The sequence below is a fragment of the Lissotriton helveticus genome, chromosome 4_1, assembly GCF_964261635.1.
Source record: "Lissotriton helveticus chromosome 4_1, aLisHel1.1, whole genome shotgun sequence".
Classification (NCBI taxonomy): Eukaryota; Metazoa; Chordata; class Amphibia; order Caudata; family Salamandridae; genus Lissotriton; species Lissotriton helveticus.
The window spans coordinates 1761818189-1761835564 of record NC_136063.1 but is presented as its reverse complement, the minus strand read 5'-3'; positions in this window follow the sequence as shown (position 1 = coordinate 1761835564).

The window sequence follows — 17376 nt, the reverse complement described above, 5'->3', positions numbered from 1 at the left end:
GAAGGGTAGTGACGGAACCGGGATAAATGAACAACGGTGAGGGAGGGTGAGAAAACAGCAGTGAGTGTAAGAAAAGAGGGGTGAAAGAGGGTGAAAAAATGAATTAGGATAAGACATGGTGAGTGACAAAGAGAAAGAACAGAGAGAGTAAAGGAAACAATGCCTGAATGGGTGTGAGTGAAACAGCAAAGAAAGGTAAGTAATGCAATGTGTGTGACTTATAGGGAGTCAGTGAGTGTAGGTCAGGGTGTGGGTGTGTAAGGTGTGTCTGTGGGTGTGTGGGGTGTTTCGGTGTGGGTGGAGGTGAGGGTGTGTGAGATATGTGTGAGGGGTCTGTGGGGGTATGTGTGTGGGATGTATGTGTGTGTATGAAATGTGTGTGTGGGTGTGAGGAGTGTGTGTGTGTGGTATGTGTGTGGGATGTATGTCAGAGGTGTGTGTATGTGTTGGGAGGGGGATGAGGTGTGTGGGTAGGAGTGAAGTAAATAATTAAGAAAAAGAGAATGAGTGAGGGAGCAAAGGATGGGAACAGAGGGTAAGTGAACTAAAGAATGGGGACTGAAAGAAGTTGAATATGAGAGAGGAAATAGGGAAATTGGAGTAAACATGGAGAATAAGAATAAGTGAGGGAAGCAGAGTAAAGAAACAGGAGTGAGGTTGGTTGAGAAAATATTAGTGAGCTTAAAGCAAAGGGTGATGACAAACTAAATTTTTTTAGTCACACTTACCATATAATAAATGTAACTTTAATTAAAACATTTTACTACACTTTGTATCTGTGAAAGAGAGAAGAAAAAATAAGTTATAATTAGTAAAATATGTATTTTAAATTAAAAGATACAAATGAAGAGGTTAAAAAGCATAACAGTGTATTTAGAAATAAAGTAAGAGTGAAGGACATAGAAAGGGAAAAAAAGTAAGGTAGAAGGACAAAAAGAGAGAAAAAGAAATAGAAGGAGAGCAAATTAGTAAGAGTAAGGCATATAGATTCACTGACAGAGAGGAAGAGTAGAAGAGAAAAATGAACTAAAGGTAAGAAAGATACTAAAAGAATATGAGTGAGCAAAACTAAATCAGGAAACAGTAGTAAGTAAAAAGATAATGATGAGAGGGAAAGGAGTTTATTAAAGGATGCATTTAGAAGAATGAGAAATGAAAGATAGCTGAGAGTAAGTGAAGGAGAGTCATAGAGTGAAGGGATGAAGGTAGAGAGGATAATATAGAAGGATTGAGGGAAAATGAGTGAGGAAGTTAGTAGACAGACACACTAAGAGAAAAACTGAGTGAAGTGGAGTACAATGAGTGAGGAAAGTAAAATGAGTAAGGGAGCAAAAAGAAGGAAAGAGAGGAGAAGATGACTGAAACAGTGGTACTGAGAGAAAATAATTTGGTGATGAAAGTAAAGAGAAGGACATTAAAAGAAAGGAAATGAGGGATAGTAATGGAACCAGAGTAAAAGAAATGGGATGAAGAACGATGAGAGAGGAGCAGTGAAGTTGTTGTAAAAGAAATTATATAAGGTGGATAAACACAAGTGAACATAACACAAGGAGAGTGACGCACTGAGGACATAGAGGTAGTGGACGAAAAATAGAGAGAAGAGGTCAAAAGAAAGGAGCAAACAAAGATAAGCGAGGGAGAGTGGGTAATTTATAGTGATAGAGTGCGATAATACTGCTGAGTGAGTAAACAGAAATTACTAAAAGAACAAAGGAGGAAAATACAGAAAAGGAAAGTAAAGCAGAGAGACTGAAAGCTGAAAACTTATGCAAGGGAGAGAGGCGATGCAGACAGTTGAAATGAGAATGAGGGGTTGTCAAAGAAGTGGAGTAAAGGAACGGGGGTTACAGAGAGTGAGAGAAAGACATTATAAGTGAGTAAAAAGAGCTATAAGAGGATGGAAAAAGGAAAGTGAGTGTCAGAATGGGAATACAATTTAATTTACACAATCCAAAGTATAGAATAACTTGTACAACATGTTACATAGTTTATTTTTGCTGTTCTCAGAATATATTGAATTTCACTTAAAACAGTGAGTTCAAATTACTCATCATATGACAGCGGGGAAAAAAACCACAATCTAAAAGATTTTGTTTTAAAAAAAAACTTAGATACTGACAAATGACAAATGTACACTAATCTTTGATCGACTTACTTTTCCTTGAGGCCAAATAGTATATCATGGAGGTCCTTTTTTCATTGCAAAGTACTCTGCTGTTCACTAAAAAATCCATTTCATCGACTTTCTAGAAGAAAAGCTCCACGAACATCTGAAATATTTTCATTATTTTCATATACTCCTTTTTTTCAGTCATGACTCTTTACTCATTCCTGTACCTTTCCTTTTTGCCAAATAGTGTCAGATGTATGAGTATATTTTCAAATTAATTCTAAGAAACTCTTAAATTACCTGTTTCCCGACGTTCTGAAAGAAAGGCTCATACAACATTTTCACAATATTTAAGTATTTGTAAAACCATCTCTGACTCACTCATGTTCATCATTTTGTATAATACTAATATCACTTACTATGAGATCCACTTACAGTACCTATATGACAAGTCAATTTTTTATATTACCTGGATCACTTTTACTCAGAATATATTTTTAAACACCAAAATAACCTTTATTAACTGCTCCCGTCTTCATAGGCCAATTACCTTTACTTACATTTTGGTTGTAAAAACACTAGGTACAAATTTTTTAAGCCAAAAGGCAAACGTTGTATGAAAGTCGAATGAGTGTCGTTACAGTGGGTCCAACCTTTACAACTTTTTAAATAGCATGTGTAATGCCCTGATGTTGTAGAAGGACCGTCTTGAAAAATAATGGCTACAGTTGCAAAGGTTCTTCCTGATATTGATAACTGAGATGCCACAACATTTTTAATAGAAGTTGTCAATTTAGTTCCATTAGGTCTACATCGTTGGAAAATTAAAATGACATACTGACCATAATTTTGTGGAAATAATGTGGACAGCATTGCAGACTTACATTGGGTACACACCATATTGTGATCCGCTGCTTTAACTAGATTATTAAAAGGCACTGATTTGCAGTCTGGTAAAGTCAACTATATAAATCTTTCAGTGTCTATTCTAGTAGTACTTGATGAAGTACAGTTGTCGCAGTCATGCTGCCATTGATAAGAAAAGCTAAAAAGATTTTTTATATCTACACCTTCATCTTCCAATACATCAAACATACACATTAAAAATTCCTGACAATCCTGCTGAATATTCTGTGAAAATTGATTTTGACCAGAACATATGTCTAAAAGATTTCGAATTTCTGAAACACTTTCTATTTTTGCTCTATCACTGCTACATTTCTCAAACACGGAATTCAACAAACAACAGAATCTTTGATCCCGAGTTTCAACAATCAGTTCTTGTATATTTTGAAGAAAAAAAACATTAACCACTACATTAGCATAGCAGTTGACACCAGAACTGTTTTCAAACTGAAATCCAACAACATCTTCAACAGAATCCTTGTTCTTTCTCCTTACAATTACAGTTTCATCTACTTTTTGTCTTTTTGCTACTACCTCACTGCAATTATTCTCATTTCTTCTTTTTCGGCCTACCACACGTTTTTCAAACAGATGATATTGAGGCAAATGTGGAGCATACTCTCTTCTTAACCTATTGTATTCTTTAACACAATCTAGATCTGCACAAATCTTTGTTTCATCACACTCAATCAAGTACAATCCTGATAAAGTTCTGACTCGTGATAATGCCACATATGCCATACCCTCTTTAAACACAGAACTTCCAATGTTCACCAAAGCGCTATCTACACTTAAACCTTGAGATTTATGAATTGTCACCGCATATGCCAAACAAATAGGAAACTGTTTTCGGCGAACATATAAGTCTTTCACAAGCAAAAATCTAGCTGAACAACGACAAATTTGTTCTATTTCATCAATGCCATCAAATTTAATTTTTAACATTTCAATTCCGTCTCTATTTTTGTAATTCACAAAACCAACAACATGACCCATTGCTCCATTTACCAGACCTCTTTCAACATTTAAATTCCTTCTCAAAATGATACGACAATTTAAACACACATTCAGAGTCTTTTCAAAACCAGCAGTTTTAGATATATTCTTCTCTATGGAATCCAATTTTGATTTCAAATGTTCAGACAAAATAATTGTTGCTCCCATATGTTCAATTTTATCTATAGCTTCCAGTTTCACTATCTCTTCATTTTCTAACTTTAACATTTTGTTGTTGAACATGGAACATTCTTTCAGAGTTGGCATCAAACATATGCCAGATTTCTTCTTGTTAATTTTCTTAAAAATATTCTCTGGAACAATGTTTTCATTTGGGTACAAATTTGAAATTAATCGTCCATGTAAAGCTTCTTTCCCTTGCTGACTTACTTTTCCAATTCTTACATCTTGTAGAATATTTTTATAATCTTCATCCTTTGCCTGCTGCATATTTTGAAGCAGTTCTGCATATTTGAAGTTTAACCATATATTAACGTTTCCAATGCTTCCTAGGCACTTCCTGGTATCTTCATGCGTGAGCATTTTGAACACAGGTTGTCCTTTCACTGGAGTCAACTGCAGTAGATCTCCAAAAACAATAATATGTCTGTTCTAAGAATTTCTTGCTTTCTCAAATGCACAAAAGCAAGCATTATATTTGAGACCATGCTTACTTCATCAATGATAAGAAGTTTCATTTTCTTCAGGACTCTCGAAACTTCGGAACACGCATCTCCAGATAGCTTGTGATATTGCAATTTGTTATAATGCTCCACTGGCAGCATCAGTAAACAATGTAAAGTAATCCCTTTAATATTATGTGCTGCCAGCCCAGTTGGAGCAGTAACAACACAAGATAGCGGTGATTCAGTCCTTTTCTGCAGATAAGTTGCAATTGCTTTAATCAGAAAACTTTTTCCAGTTCCCGCTTCTTCACTTACGTACAGTGGGACTGGTTTAAATGATGTACATGAGCACTCTTTTTTCTCATGAGTGAATCCATGTTCAATCTGTTCTGTGACTTCGTCATATATCTGTTTCTGCTCAAGGTTTAGTTGTTTCACCAAATCTTCTAAGTTAACTACATCATCTTGAGCTTGTTCCATAGCTCTTTCCACCTCATCCATGGCAGTGGCAGCTTCATTTTGAATAATTGGTCCTCCAAGTGGATCCTGACTCAATGAAGCAGAACTCTTTACTGTCTTGAGAACTGTCTCTAGCAATCTCTGCAGCAATTGTGGCTTCTTGCTCTATTTCTTCGTTCAACATTTGCAGATAATTTGGAAAAACAGGACATTCTATAGTATCCTTGGTTGCATTAAAAGAATCTTCGTAACACAGAAAATCACCAAGTAGTTCCTCTTCTGTATGCCATGGCTTAAAGAGTTGCAAAAGAGCTAAATAGTAAAATTCCCTTTTCTCTGGATTTTCGCAACTCAATTTTCGATGATTAATCAAATGGCCTTTTTTCTGTTTCACTAGATATCCTTCACATCCAATGACAGCATATATTCCATTATTGATATCTTCTCTGATGTTCCTCTTATAAATATAGCTTTGAAGAACTTCATAGAGACAAGCGTTCTCAAGGTGAGGACTTCTATTTGGATAGTATGTATCCAACATGTTTGTCTTCAAAATATCTGTACTTTCTGGTTCTTTCTCTGCCAAATACTCTATCTCTGTTACAGATTTCCAAAACTCGATTTCGTGTTGCAGCAAGACCTAGACTCACCCAAATGATGGTTCTAGATTTGGCATAGAGACTTGCTGATGACAATCGATCAGAACATTCATATGCTCCAATTTCTCGATGCGACAACATCTTCAGACTGTAACTGTATAATTTCTTGCTTAGACTCTTTTCATGTGAAATGTCCTCCCACATTTCCTTCAGTTCTGTCTTTTCTTTTTTTTTGTGATGTAAGACATCACATATCGAGCCACAGCAATGGAGTTGTCAGCAACGAATTGAATATCCATGTTAGCATTCCACTTGGACAAAATCACTGGGTTGTAGTCGTTGATGTACTTGGACTCTTCGTTTCTTTTTAAATTGTATGTATTTTTTGGTGACTTCCTTGTCACAGTATGTTGCAGAGAAGACATCACATTATTTACTCTTCCTTTAGAAATCACTGGTCGTGGAAAGCTGAAACGACATTTTGTGTAGAACTTGTCCTTGTTTCTGAATTTTCAACGACAATACTTTCCACAACGAATGGGATTGAAAGCGTAAAACTTGTTGCCTTAAACTGTTTTCTTCGGTAGTTTTCGGAACAGCACATGTTGAATACTCTTCAATGAAGCTCATCACTGTCTCATCCGAATCTGTTCCAAATTTGGGTGCATCTTTAATCCACAACAACATATGTATGTGAGGAGCACCTCTCGCTTGATACTCCTTTCTCCAAAAGAAATCCAAAACCTCTCCAAGGGGAGGATTTTTTTTGTTGGTAATAAAAGACATCATAGCTTCAAATCTATGATTGAAATATCTGCATACATTCACTGGATCCAAAGAACACAGTTCTCCAGGTGTTTTGAATTCTATATTTTGTATATTTGCATTTGCCTCGCGTAGAAATTCAAGTAAGTCGTCCCATGCATACTCGGCACAGCTAACAGTGAGGAACCATGTAGGAGTTCCTAAGTTTCTTAGCATACATTTCAATTCCCCATGACGACGGTACCAATACTCGTTTGTACCACGCTGACATGCCATGAGATTGAGTAAATGAGATTCCAAAATATTATCTTGCAGATTCACTTTCTCCATAAAGTCCCTCGCTGAAACATTTTGCAGATGTGCTCCACTTTTCAGTATATGGTTTACTGCATAAGAAAGCCCAGACAAGTCACTTTCATACAGTAAATGAAACAAATAGGGAATGCATTGACGAAACCTTGGATCTTCAGCATATAATCTTACAGTTCGATATTCAGATGCAGGAATTTGAAGTGGTTGATCGTCATATCGTCCACCTTGACCTGTTGGAAATAGCTGTGGAAAACAACGAGCTTCCAAACTTTCTTACCATACACTAATGGGACTTCCTTTTGCTGCTTTCATTTGAAACAATTCAATTGCATTCCCCCTTCTTCGGAATGCAAAGGATGAACAGTATAATGTTCATATATTTCTTCACTTCTAGACACATCAACTTTTTCAATTTGGCCGCCTGAACAATCACTGTCTTCATCTTCAGCTGTTTCCTCTGCTGCAACACATACATCTTTGTAATACTCATTGTTTTTGACTAAATACAACGTTGCCTTTTTGACTTTCCTAACATCCACTAAATCTTGCCAGATTTTCTTACTCTTTGTCGGAACCCCATTAACTAGAATAACTAAAGGTTCCTCTTCTACTTTTCCTATACCAATTGTATCAATATTTTTTTTGAAATCTAGAGGCAAATAAACAACTCTTCCCTTTAATCCTCTCTGCAAATCTGTAGGAGGCAATTTCCCTATCTTAGGCTCCATGCGAAAAATTGCCTGAAAAGGATGGACACATTGAATCAAAATAGACTCATATGTATTTAAATCCATCAATTCACAGGGAATGTCTACCAACTCCAGATTATTATGAACAGCTCTGGCAGGCATTCTGTTTTGATTTAATTTATCATAACAATATTTACAAATACGCTGATCATAACTCAAATCAAAACAATTCTCCACCCACAAATAAGTTGCAAAATCCTTCCACTCATAATTATTCATCTTTTCACTTTTTACGTATAAATCAACTAATCTTGTTTGATGCTTATAATGACTTCGTCGACAACACACACAAGTAAAATTCGGCCTTTCACTTGATTTCACCTTAAACCTGGTAATTTCCTGCTCAAACTTTTCTGTACTTGAAATCTGTACATTGTCTTCCACATTACCTTGAATTGCTGTGTCAATTTCTACACTGTCATCTTTTTCACCAAAATAACAAATCTCAATTTCTTCACAAATCTTCTTCACATCTAATTCAGTTCCATGCAAAAGAGCACTGTTTAATTGTTTAAGCTTAAGTGCTGGACTTTTTGCATAATACAACATTCTCACTAATTTCCTCATTTTGGTATGATGCACTGCTAACATCCTAAAATGATGAAAAACACTCTGACAGACTTTTCCAGAAAGACAAGCCAGTGAATGCCCTTGCAAACCTGTGTTTTCTCTCACTCTGCAAGGATCTAACAGCCTGATTCATGTAGGTAAATTGCACTCGCAAAGGGCCAGATTCTGAGAATCTGGCCCTTTGCGAGTGCGATTTTTGCATTTGGTATTCATGATACCAAATGCAAAAATCGCTATGTAAGAATTCGCATATTTGCGTGGAATGGCATTTAAGGAATCTCTAATAGAGATTGCTCAAATGCTATTCATGACACAAAACAAAATAGCGATTTTGGACTTTTGGGGCCGCTATTTACCGACAGGTCAGACCTGTCGGTAAATAGCAAAATCTCAGAAAAATGCTTTTAAAAGCATTTTTCAAAGTTGCATGTAGCACACACACATGTCCTTTGGACATGTGTGTGCGCAACACCTGTCCAAAAGTGCATTTTAGGGGTGCTACAGGGCGTCCTTTGGACACCCCTGGCACCCTTAAAATCGCTATCTTAGTTGCGAGTAGCAAATTGCTACTCGCAAATCCCCATTCATTCCTATGGGCCTCTTGGCCCATAGGAATGAATGGGGAGTATTTGCGAGTAGCAAATTGCTACTCGCAAATAAAGAACATGTAGGAATCGCTATTTAAGTAGCAATTCTTACATGAATGCCGTTTTGCGTGTCCTCAATAGCGAATCGCTATGATTCGCTATTAGGGACACGCAAAACGGCATGTACATGAATCAGGCTGTAAGTCTTGCACCAACTTCACTTTCTGCTTTAGACTTTTCTTACTATATGTATGTAAGAAATTACAAAACAAATCAATTGATTCCTGTCGCACACTACAAATACTACTACACTTCCAAGTGTACACTGGACCCTTAGTACTTCTCCCTAAAACTTCATCATTTAACACCTCTTCTGGTTCTCTAGGCACAAGTTTCTCTTTTTCAATCGCACAACCGTCTTTCACTTCATACGCTCAACCACTGGTGTCAACTGCATGCACTAAATCATTCTCCTGGAAGTAACTCTCCTCATTAAAAAATGGCTCACAACTTGAACTGTGCATCCATTCTCCTGAAAAAACTTTACAAAAATTAGTCCGATTAATTACTCTTTTTCATCTACTGTTTGATTTGAAAACATCAATTGTCTTGTTAAGTGTCCTAATTCTATTAATTATTAAAATAATTTTTTTTTTCTTAACTTCAAAAGCCTGATCAACAATCTTCTCTACACTTTTCTTTTTCTTATAAAAAGCAGCTCTCTGTTTACCATTCCTAATGTTTTTTAACAAATTTAAAACCACCCTATTGCGAAACATTAGTTTACGAATGTCTCTAAACTGATTCTGCCTTCTATTCCTATACATATTATTCTCTCCTGCTCCAGTTGTAGGATTCTTTGAGGGTCTCCCCTTCCTTTTCAAATTTACTCTCTCATTCTCTTTTTCTACATGCTGTCCAACATTTTTTTTTATCTACATATGTTCCGTAAGAAAGACTTAGTTGTCTTACCAGGAGCTTTGTTCCTGTTTTTTGAAGTATTTGTTGTTGAAGAGTGCTGTAATTCCGTTGCTGTTTTTGTTTGTAACCGTATTTCATTTTTCCTTCTTCTTTGCCTTGAGGGCATCTTTCCTTACTCTTGAAATCTTGATTTCAATCTGTGTTAAAGAAAAAAATAGCACATTATAGACCACTATTATCAAACTACAAAGCAATGACAAAAAGCAAACGGTCTATTCAGGGTTACAGATCAAGTGAGGATTCTCCAAGGGTGCAGAAGAGGTGAGACCTGTATTGAAGAGTGTACTGGAAGAGAGGTATGTCCACAGGTACAAAAAAAGTGAGACCTATGTCTAAGAGTGCAGTAGGAGATAAGCTTCATGAAGTCTAGTCCACTGCACTCTTACACACAGGCTTCACCACCTATGTTCTCCAGGAAAGGCCACTCTCCCACTACAGTCTTGAACACAGGCCTCATTTTGTCTGTCCCTCTGGACATGCCTCACCTCATCTACACAATCTACTTCCTAATCTAAGGTAACACAGGTGAAATTATTGTGAAAAGATGAAATATATGTATTTAATCATGCAGACACTATTTATTCCTTCTCAAAAAACTAAAAGTCATTGTTTTCCACCAAAATAGTTTTTTAAATAACATTTTAGACACACAGTGCAGGTCCTATGTACAACCATTCACTGTCTATGACTACAGTGGAGAGGACTAAGCTCCTCCCACCCTTGGACAAGCCTACCTCATCATTGTCTTCTGATCAGGCCTCAATGCATTGAGTATAATTGATAGTAAGTAGGTGCAGATGAGGTGACGCATGTCCAAGGGTGTAAATAAGCTGAGGCCTGTCTAAGCATGCCAATTAGTTGAAGTCTATTCAGGGTTGCAGATGAGGTAAGGATTGTCTAGGGGTGCACAAGAGGTATGGCCTCTATTGAAGAGTGTAGTAGAAGAGATGTCTGTCCACGGTTGCAAAGAACTTGAGACCTTTGTCTAAGAGTGCAGTGGGGGATAGGCTTCATGAAGCCTAGGCCACTGCACTCTTAGACACAGGTCTCACCACCTACGCTCTCCAAGAAAAGCCTCTCTCCCACTACCATCTTGAACACAGGCCTCACCTCCTCTGTCCCTCTGGACATGCCTCACCTCATCTGCACAATCTACTTCCTAATGTGAGGTAACACAGGTGACATAATTGTGAAAAGTTTTTTATGTAATCCTGCACACACTATTTATTCTTTCTCAAAAATGTAAAACTCATTGCCACAAAAATGTTTTAGTAGTGTAATGAAAAGCTTATACATATGACCTTTTCTCTGTTTTTCAAATGTTAATCTAAAAAAAGATTATGAGGCCTAAGCAGGAGTGCTCATATGATGAAGCCTGTGCAGGGGAGCACAAAAGGTGAGGCTTATGTCCAAGAGTGCAGTGGACAGGACTAAACTGGAGTAGTGTGCAAAAAAAAGATGAGCCTCATTTATAAAGCCCTGCGTCAGTTTTGTGCTACTGATGCGTCACTTTTTGTGACACATTGGCGGCATAAAACATGTGCCTTGTTGCGCCATACTTAAAAAGTGACGCATGTAGGTAGATGCGTCATTTTTTAAACCTCTGCGCCACATTATACCTCTGTTAGGTGTAATGCACACAGATGGTTTTTTCTCCGCAAAAAGCCTCATAATAGTGACGCAGTGAAATCTATGAGATTTCACTGCGTCACTTTTAGGACACTGTTACGTCAAAATCTTGCACCTGCCTCACAGCACGCGTAAGACTGAGGCAAACGCTTTCACATGGGGCTTTCCCCATGTGAAAGGATTCTGACACCTAAGCAGGAGTGCAGATGAGATGAAGGCTGTCCCGGGGAGCACAAAAGGTGAGGCTTGTGTCCAGGAGTGCAGTGGACAGGACTAAACTGGAGTAGTATGCAAAAAAAGATGACCCTCATTTATGAGTCCCTGCGTCAGTTTTGCACTGCTGATGCGTCACTTTTTTTGAACCATCGGCGGCATAAAACATGTGCCTTTTTGCACCATATTTAAGAAGTGACGCATGTAGGTAGATGCGTCACATTTTAAACCTCTGCGCCACATTATACCTCTGTCAGGTGTAATGTACACAGAGGGGGCATTCCCCCGCAAAAAGCATCGTAATAGTGACGCAGTGAAATCTATGAGATTTCACTGCGTCACTTTTAGGACACTGTTACTTCAAAATCTTGCACCTGCCTCACAGCAGGTGTAAGACTGAGGCAAACGCTTTCACATGGGGCTTTCCCCATGCGAAAGGATGCATTGCTGGAGTTGCGTCATTTTTGTAACACACTCCAGCAATTCGTCACTTTTGCGCTTACAGATACATCAGAAATACTGTAAGTCCTAGAAACATAATGCATCATACATTAAATATAATGCATCATTGGTGTCACAAGGAGTGCACAGTTAAAAGTGACGCATAGCTGTTTTCATCAGTAACGCTCTCAGTGTGCTTCCTAATCTGTGGTAACACAGGTGACATGATTGTGAAAGCTTCAAATTATTTTATTTAATCATGCACACACTTTTTATTCTTTCTCAAAAATGTAAAATCTATTAATTTGCCCCAAAATCGATTTTTCAATAACATTTTAGAAACACAGTGCAGGTCCTATGTACAATCATTCCATTTCAGTACTGAAAAGTCACTATTTTACAAAATACATTTTCTATCTCTTGCAAACATTCCTACCAAGCATTACCCAAAAAATGAAACAAACGAACAGCAAAGAAACTCATTCTACTTCCCAATCTGAGGTAAAACAGGTAACATGTTTGTAAAAGAATCTAATATTTTTATATAATTATGCACACACTATTTATTCCTTCTTAAAAATGTTAAAGCCATGGATTTGCACTAAAATCGTTTTTCAAAACCATTTTAAGAACAGAACACAGGTCCTATGTACAAGCAATCATTTTCACTACTGAAAGCCATTAATTTGCCCTAAAATCGTTTTTTATTTTAATTTTTATGAACAGAGCACAGATCCTATTTACAAGCATTCATTTTCACTGCTAAAACCCATTGTTTTGCACTAAAATCGTTTTTCAATTAACATTTTAGAAACACAGCACAGATCCTATATACAAGCATTCATTTTCACTACTGAAACCCATTGAGTTGCACTAAAATCATTTTTCAATTACCATTTTAGGAACAGAACACAGGTCCTATGTACATGCAATCATTTTCACTACTGAAACCCATTCATTTACCCTAAAATTGATTTTTAAAATAACATTTTAGATACAGAGTGCAAGTCCTATGTACAACCATTCAACTTCACTACTGAAACATCGCTATTTCACAAAATACAAATCCTCTATTTTACAAATATAGAAACGACGCATTTTCAAAAAGCATCACACAAACCAACAGCAAAGAAAATCAATGAGCTTCTTAATCTCAACTCTCTATCTAAATGAATCATAACTCACCTTTACAAATGCTTTAGGAGATTCAGAACAGTGTCAGATACACAAACACCAATATTTCTTTACCAGAGCAAAAGGGATGTTCTCCAGGCACTGCAACCATTAATGGCACAGAAAACCTCTAATACTACACACATATTCCTCATGGTAACCAATCAAAACTCTTCCCTCTCTGTTTTCAAATCAACACCCTTCCCCCCCTCAGCCCTTTCTAGCTGTTACCATAGCAACTCCCTCCTCACTGAGCTCCCAGGGTTAAAAGTTTATTCTACAATGTTGCAAATCAAATCAGCAAGCATGTTTGACCTCTCAATACACCAGCTTATCCACTGCAATCTTTCTTTAAATGACCTTGTCTTAACCATTCAAATTACTTCTTTCACATAACAGAACCATGCACCCTAACTTTCAGTTTGCAACTATCTGAATCCACCAATCATTGCTTGTGATTCAAGAGCACTGAAACTCCACACTTTTTTTTTTGCAAACTCCTACTGTTCCAACTGCCATTTCATTCCTACACTTCATCTGACTGCACCAGAACCTCCTCTCACCATGTACTCTGTCTGGATTATTGGACATAGCTACATTCACTGGGCTCAAAGGTATGCAGCTATCAGAAATTCTCACAACCTTGATTTACCAAATGTGCATATAAAATGGATTGGCCAAAGAGGATTGAGATGTCATCAATTGATACCATTGGTGAAAACCTTTTACCATCTGCCACATCCTGACCTCATAATTTTGCACTGTGGTGGAAATGACCTAGGCACTTTGACTGGGGTAGGTCTGGAGATGCTTTTAAAGGACACCTTTGGGCAATTGATGACAATTTTTCCACAAACTGCCATGGTATATTCCAATATATGCCAAAGACAGAAATGGAACTGGTCCAACCAATTTTGTCCACAATTTGAGAAAGCACGGAAACATGTGAATAAATCTGTTTCTGCTTACATGAGAGACTATGGAATGGGTTCAATATACAACAACAACTTGCGTTACAACATGCAAGATATCTACAGAGCAGATGGTTTGCACTTCTCAGATGAGGGGAATAGAATATTCCTCCTCAATTTTAGACTGTGCATTGGTACCTACTTGTAGGAACCTAAATCAGCCACAGAACCCAAAAGCTCTTTTCAGGGCTACCCTACCTCTGATCACTCTAAATTATTTCTTTTTTTCTAACTTTTTTCACTATTTTTCACCAAAGTACGCTCCCCGGTAAACTTCCCGGTTATTATTTTTTTTTTCCGCCTATATGGGCCTCCGGCAGCGCTACGGGAGTCCTCCATCTTGTGTTTCGGTAGATTTGAGACACAAGATGGAGGACAAACGACGTTGGGAATGGGTAAAAGGGGACACGGTAGACACCCCCTGACCCCCTAGGTTTTCTGAGGGGGGCTTAGGAGGCCCATATAGGCCCAAAAAACATTTTTTTTAAAACAATTTCACGGGGTGAGCGCCCGGTACGCGTACCGGGGAACTTACTTTGGTGAAAATTAGTGAAAAAAGTTAAAGTAAAATAATCATTTTGAGTGATCAGAGGTAGGGTAGCCCTGAAAGAGCTTTTGAGTTCTGTGGCTGATTTAGGTACCTATAAGTAGGTTCCAATGCACAGTCTTAAATTGAGGAGGAATATTCTATTCCCCTCATCTGAGAAGTGCACACCATCTCCTCTTTAGATATCTTGCATGGTGTAACGCAAGTTGTTGTTGTATATTGAACCCATTCCATAGTCTCTCATGTAAGCAGAAACAGATTTATTCACATGTTTCCGTGCTTTCTCAAATTGTGGACAAAATTGGTTGGACAACTTCCATTTCTGTCTTTGGCATATATTGGAATATACCAAGGCAGTTTGTGGAAAAAGTGTCATCAATTGCCCAAAGGTGTCCTTTAAAACCATTTCCAGACCTACCCCAGTCAAAGTGCCTAGGTCATTTCCACCACAGTACAAAATTATAAGGTCAGGGTGTGGCAGATGGTGAAAGGTTTTCACCAATGGTATCAATTGATGACATCTTAATCCTCTTTGGCCAATCCATTTTATGTGCACATTTGGTAAATCAAGGTTGTGAAAATTTCTGATAGCTGCATACCTTTGAGCCCAGTGAATGTAGCTATGTCCAATAATCCATACAGAGTACATGGTGAGAGGAGGTTCTGGTGCAGTCAGATGAAGTGTGGGAATGAAATGGCAGTTGGAACAGTAGAAGTTTGAAAAAGAAATTGTGGAGTTTCAGTGCTCTTCAAGCAATGATTTGTGGATTCAGATAGTTGAAAACTGAAAGTTAGGGTGCATGGTTCTGTTCTGTGAAAGAAGTAATTTGAATGGTTAAGAAAAAGTCATTAAAAGAAAGATTGAACCTCATAAGCTGGTGTATTGAGAGGTCAAACATCCTTGCTGAGTTCAATTGCAACATTGTAGAATACACTTTTAACCCTGAGAGCTCAGTGAGGAGGGAGTTGCTATGGTAACAGGTAGAAAGGGCTGAGGGGGGAAGGGTGTTGATTTGAAAATAGAGAGGGAAGAGTTTTGATTGGTTACCATGAGGAATATGTGTGTAGAATTACAGGTTTTCTGTGCCATTCATGGTTGCAGTGCCTGGAGTACATACCTTTTGCTCTGATAAAGAAATATTGGTGTGTGTATCTGACACTGTTCTCAATCTCCCAAAGCATTTGTAAAGGTGAGTTATGATTCATTCAATATAGATAGAGAGTTCAGATTAAGAAGCACATTGAGCTTCTTTGCTGTTGGTTTGTGTGATGCTTTTTGAAAATGCATGGTATCAATATTTGCAATAGAGAGGAAATGTATTTTGTAAAATAGTGAGTTTTCAGAACTGAAATGAAATTCTTGTACATAGGACCTGCGCTGTGTTTCTAAAATGTTATTCAAAAAACGATTTTGGGGCAAATCAATGGTTTTACATTTTTGAGAAGGAATAAATAGTGTGTGCATGATTACATAAAAATATTTGAACCTTTCACAATCATATCACCTGTGTTACCTCAGATTAGGAAGCAGAATGAGCTTCTTTGCTGTTCGTTTGTGTCATTTTTTGGGTAATGCCTGGTAGGAATGTTTGCAATAGAGAGGAAATGTGTTTTGTAAAATAGTGAGTTTTCAGTACTGAAATGCAATGCTTGTACATAGGACCTGTGTTCTGTTTCTAAAATGTTATTCAAAATACGATTTTGGGGCAAATCAATGGCTTTTACATTTTTGAGAAACAATAAATAGTGTGTGAATGATTACATACAAATATTTACATTTTTCACAATCATGTCCCCTGTGTTAGCTCAGATTAGGAAGCAGACTGAGCTTCTTTGCTGTTGGTTTGTGTCATTTTTTTGGTAATGCTTGGTAGGAATGTTTGCAATAGAGAGGAAATATATTTTGTGAAATAGTGAGTTTTCAGAACTGAAATGGAATGCTTGTACATAGGACCTGTGCTGTGTTTCTAAAATGTTATTCAAAAAACGATTTTGGGGCAAATCAATGGTTTTACATTTTTGAGAAGGAATAAATAGTGTGTGCATGATTACATAAAAATATTTGAAGCTTTCACATTCATGTCACCTGTGTTACCTCAGATTAGGAAGCACACTGAGGGCCTTATTTATGAAAACAGCGATGCGTCAGTTTTCACTGCGCACTCCTTGCGACACCAATGATGCGTCATATTTAATGTATGACGCATCATGTCGCAAGGAGTTACAGATAAGTCAGTATTTCTGACGTATCTGTAATCGCAAAAGTGACGCATTGCTGGAGTGTGTCACAAAAGTGACGCAACTCCAGCAATGCGTGTTTTCAAATGGGGAAAGCCCCATGTGAAAGGGTTTGCGTCAGTCTTACGCCTGCTGTGAGGCAGGTACAAGATTTTGACATATCAGTGTCCTAAAAGTGACGCAGTGAAATCTCATACATTTCACTGCGTCACTATTACAAGGTTTTTTACGGGGGAACGCCCCCTCTGCATACATTATACCTGACGCAGGTATAATGTGACGCAGGGGTTTAAAAAGTGACGCATCTACCTAGATGTGTCATTTTTTAAATATGGCGCAACAAGGCACATGTTTTATGCTGCCGATGCGTCACATAAAGTGACACATCACCAGCGGAACACTAACGCAGGGCCTCATAAATTAGGCTATGAGCTTCTTTGCTGTTGGTTTGTGTCATGCTTTTTGATAATGCTTGGTATCTACATTTGCAAGATAGAGGATTTT